The sequence below is a fragment of the Jaculus jaculus genome, chromosome 5 (assembly GCF_020740685.1).
Source record: "Jaculus jaculus isolate mJacJac1 chromosome 5, mJacJac1.mat.Y.cur, whole genome shotgun sequence".
NCBI classification, from domain to species: Eukaryota; Metazoa; Chordata; class Mammalia; order Rodentia; family Dipodidae; genus Jaculus; species Jaculus jaculus.
In genome coordinates, this window is record NC_059106.1 from 50,136,183 (window position 1) to 50,141,485 (window position 5,303).

Sequence of the window (5,303 nt, forward strand, 5' to 3'; positions counted from 1 at the left end):
CTGGGTGTTTCTGTTTTTTATCATACTGAAGCCAACAAGGGTCCCAAGTGAGAGGCATCAGTTGCTATGTTCCCACAGGAGAAATCCAGTCAAGCTCCCACCAGGCCCACTATCTCATGCTTCAGCAGTGCACCTGGAGCCTGGGGTGGGGGGCAGCTCAGGGGAGAGGCAGGCCTGGCAAGAGGGGGTCTGGAACCAAAGCACAAGCCAGCCCTGGGCAGTAAGAGCAGATACACCAAGCTCCCTGCTCCTCAGGAAGAGCCTCAGGAAGAGGAGACCCTCGGAGGCAAAGGCACCTGCCTAAGGCCCCGAGAAGACTCTAGCCGTGGACTATGGCCTATCGATGCAATTTTCCCCCCTGGTGCACCACTTCTGAAGGGTGCTCTGCTCTGCAGATGGCTGCATGAAGTTCAAGAGTAAATTGAGGGGGTGGAGAGATTGCTCAGTGATTAAGGCACTTGCCTGAAAACTTAACAACCTGGGTTAGACTCCCCAGTATCAACATGAAACCAGATGCAAAAAGGGGCACATGCATGCCCGTTCTTTTTTTTTTTTTTTGAGGTAGGGTCTCACTCTAGCCCAGGCTCACCTGGAATTCACTATGTAGTCTCAGGGTGTCCTGGAACTCACGGCAATTCTCCTACCTCTACCTCCCGAGTGCTGGGATTAAAGGCATGCGCCACCACGCCCGGGATGCATGCCCATTCTTTCTGTCTGTTTCTCTTCTTTCTATCTCTCTCTGCTTGCAAATAAATTAAAAAAATGTATATGTGCATGTATATATATATATATATATATATGTATATACATATATATACATATATATATATATATATATATATACATATATATGTTGGGGGATTAAGGTAGGGCATGTATACACACACACACACACACACACATTGGGGGGGTTAAGGTAGGGTTTCACTGCCCAGGCTGACCTGGAATTCCTATGTAGGCTCAGGGCGGCCTTGAACTCATGATGATACTCCTACTCTGCCTCCCAAGTGCTGGGATTAAAGGCATGTGCCACCACACCTGGCTAAAAATATATTTTTTAAAAAAAAGTTGAATATTAGTCTAAGAAAAATGAAATAGGCTTTTTCTTGCAGGACATCTTAGAGCCTTTAAAATACTAGTGTGGCCTGGGCTAGAGTGAGACCCTCCCTTGAAATCCTCTCCCTCGCAATAAAGCTGGATGTGATGGCTCATGCCTACAATCCTAGCACTTGGGAGGCTGGGATAAGAGGATCACCATGAGGTTGAGGCCAATCTGGCCTATAGTGTGACTTCTAGGTCAGCCTGGGCTGGAGTGAGAGACCCTGCTTCAAATAAAACAAACAAACAAAAATAATAGAGTCTGGGGAGATGGCTCAGCAGTTAACGGGGCTTGCTTGCAAAGCCTGCCAGTCTGGGTTCAATTCTAATGCACCCATATAAAGCAGGACTCAAAAGGTGGCATAAACTGAGAAATCCTGCTGGAACTGAGCTGATAACCTCCTCCATGTAGACCAGCTGACAGAAAGCTGGAAGAAGCCATTCTGCATGCAGTTCAATGGGAGAGAGAGAAATCACCAGTGAAGATACCCAACAGTGGATACTGCAAGCCTTTTATTTGGCCATCCAGGCCAAATGAGCCAACGGGGGCAATAGTGGCACATATGTCATGGTGGAAACCAACTGCCCTCTAATTGGACTGGAGGCCACGGGAGGGAATACTCTGATAATGAAAACTTAAAGCAGGGGTAGTCATGAGCCCTAGGGGTGTAATGTCTGCTGCTGTCTGGCTAAATGCATATACTATGCTTATCAAACTGCCCAGTAAGCACTTTTCTTAATGTTCATACTCTTTTTTAAAATTTTGTTTATTTTATTTAGTTATTTGAGAGTGACAGAGAGAGAAAGAGGCAGAGAAAGAGTGAGAGAGAAAATGGGTGTGCCAGGGCCTCCAGCCACTGCAAACGAACTCCAGACGTGATCACCCCCTTGTGCATTTGGCTAACATGGGTCCTGGGGAATTGAGCCTCAAACCATGGTCCTTAGGCTTCACAGGCAAACGCTTAACCACTAAGCCATCTCTCCAGCACTTAATGTTCATACTCTTTTTTTTTTTAAAAAATATTTTTTGTTCATTTTTTATTTATTTATTTGAGAGCAACAGACACAGAGAGAAAGACAGATAGAGGGAGAGAGAGAGAATGGGCGCACCAGGGAACTCCAGATGCGTGCGCCCCCTTGTGCATCTGGCTAACGTGGGACCTGGGGAACCGAGCCTCGAACCGGGGTTCTTAGGCTTCACAGGCAAGCGCTTAACCGCTAAGCCATCTCTCCAGCCCCATACTCTTATATTAATGTTACTCTCACTTTTGGTAGAGAGCCTTCTCTTTTCAGAAGGCAGTGACCTTGGGATGCCTCAGAAGGCATCATGGTGCTGGGAAGAAGTGACAGAGGAGTGCTCAGCACTGAAATATCTCTATCACACCTTCCAAGGCTCAGGGTCCATTGTGGAAGAGGCAGAAAGTATGTAAGAGCCAAAGGAAGGGTAGCTCCTTATAACGTGCTCCTCCAGACACAAAATGGCCTGGATATCCATGACCTCACAGTGCCTGACACTACCTACACAAGGCCATCATAAGAGGAGATTCATGACATCAAAATAAAAGAGAGACTGATTGAGATGGGGAGGGGATATGATAGAGAATGGAGTTTCAAAGGGGAAAGTGGGGGGGCATTACCATGGGATATTGTCTACAGTCATAGAACTTGTTAATAAAAAATTAAATAAATTAAAAAAGGTGGCATAAGTGTCAGGTGTTCTGCTTGAACTAACAAGAGACCCTGGTTCACCCTCCCCGCTCCCTGCCACCCACTACACACACTCAAATAAATAAGAATTTTAAAAAAGAATTTGTGATTTTTAAAAACAATATATAAACAAACAAGACAAAAATAAAACTAGTGTGCATTTCAAAGGGACCCCATGAATGTCACAGCTGCTGCTGTAGATGAGAACTCCATGTTTGTAGACACAGTTTAGACACAGGAAATTGGGGACATCTGTCTTAGGGACTTCAAGATTTCCGATGGCATTTTGTAGCTTGCCAAAACATCCACACATTCTACCCTGGACATAACCTTTATTAAGCTTTCATTAGGGCTTTCCTTCCCTCTCTCTTGTAGCCTGACTACACTGCCGTGTCACACACAAGTGCTCTGTTCTAAGCCCAGTAGAGGCTGATCCTAATCTTTCAGGTGTTAGGTAGGATAAGTGTCCCAGGATGGCATTGAGGTGAAGGAGAGGAATGACAGCAACCTGATTGATGTTAAATTGCCTAAACTTTTTTTTTTTTTTTTGGTGTTTTGAAGTAGGGCTTCACTCTAGCCCAGGCTGACCTGGAATTCACTATGTAGTCTCAGGGTGGCCTCGACCTCACAACAATCCACCTACCTCTGCTTCCCCAGTGCTGGGATTTAAAGGTGTGCACCACTATGCCCAGCTTGCATTGCCTAACTCTTTACCTAACAATGCCCTCAGCCAGTTTTCCTGACCGTTCATCCTAGCTCCTCTTCAGATGTTATCCATTCTCTGTGTGATTACCTCCTCAGCTTGGTCCTTGCTCTTCCCTGAATTCCTCAGTATTTTGTCTTCTGTATCTTCCTCCCAAAAAGAAAAACGATAAAGACCCTAACTATCCAGAGTCACATGCGCTGGTCTCTCTCTTTCCTCCTGTGAGACAGCCCTGCAGCTGGGGCCCAATAAACAGCTTTTTCCCTGCCTCAGAGTGGTTGTACATGGTCGTTGACAAACCTTACATCTGGTGCTGTGACTTGGTTACCCTCTTAGGCTGCCAGACCTCCTTTTCTCCTGACCAGGCCATGGAGCTGCCACTGACCCTCTGACAGCCTTGGACCATGTGCCAGGTGCAGGCTTCCTCCGTCACCACCATTCGGCTTCACTTCTCCTTCCCTCATCTTCTACCCTGCCCTGTCTCTCACAGACTGGCTTGCTCTCAGGGGTATTCTCTCTGTTTTTGGTTTTTCAAGGTAGTGTTTAGCTCTAGCCTAGACTGACCTGGACTTGACTATGTAATCTCAGGGTGCCCTCGAACTCACAGTGATCCTCCTACCTCTGCCTCCCAAGTTCTGGGATTAAAGGTGTGAGCCACCCACCATGCCCAGAGCCCCCTCTTTCTCTTCTCTAAATGTTCCCTTGCCTGCTCCCCTCGGTAACTGTCCCTCACCATGGGATGACTGCTCTCCTCTTGTAGGCACCCCTCGCCCGTTTGCGGGCTCCCCAGGTCTTGAGAATGCACTCTCAACACCTAGGGACTCTGTCTGTCTCTCTGACCTACTGAGCCCTGGGGAGCGACTCTCGGCTGGGCTTGCTGGCCTCGGGACATGCTCCCTCCTCCTTTTCCCACCAAACTCCACCGGCTGCTCCTCCTTCTCCCTGAGCTCCTGCAGCCGCTCTCAGTGCACTCAGGGCCGCAGCATCTGCTGGCATCAGTGACACTGAGTAGCTGTAATTTACCTGCTGCTCCCAACTCGGGGCTTGGTTCCCCACCCCCAAGGTGCTCTGGTCTACCAAGATGAGAATGATCCCTTTTAGATAAAACAAAAATTAATAATAATAATAATAAAAATAGCTGGGCGTGGTGGCGCACGCCTTTAATCCCAGCACTCGAGTGCAGAGGTAAGGTGGATCGCTGTGAGTTCGAGGCCAGCCTGAGACTCCATAGTGAATTCCAGGTCAGCCTGGGCCAGAGTGAGACCCTACCTCGAAAAACAAAACAAAACAAAAATTAATAAAAAACAGCTTTGGCCTCAGCCGCTCTAGCTGAGCAGCAGCCCTGGCTCTGCGCTGCCCCATGGCTGTGGGCCATGTCCCGGGCCCCAAGGTGACCGAGAGCGTGAGCGAGAGCCTGACTGAGCTCACCAAGCTCGTCGCAGCGGACCCGCGAGGACATGGACAAGCGTGCACCCAAGTTCAAGAAGCGGGTGGGGGGCTGGAGAGATGGCTTAGCGGTTAAGCGCTTGCCTGTGAAGCCTAAGGACCCCGGTTCGAGGCTCGGTTCCCCAGGTCCCATGTTAGCCAGATGCTGCACAAGGGGGCGCACGTGTCAGGAGTTGGTTTGCAGTGGCTGGAGGCCCTGGCGCATCCATTATCTCTCTCTCTCTCTACCTCTTTCTCTCTGTCTGTTGCTCATTCATAAATAAATAAATAAGCGGGTGGGGACGCACATGTGTGCCCAGAGGAAGCGCGAGGCGCTGAGCCCCGGGCTGGCCACTATGCGCAAGGTGCC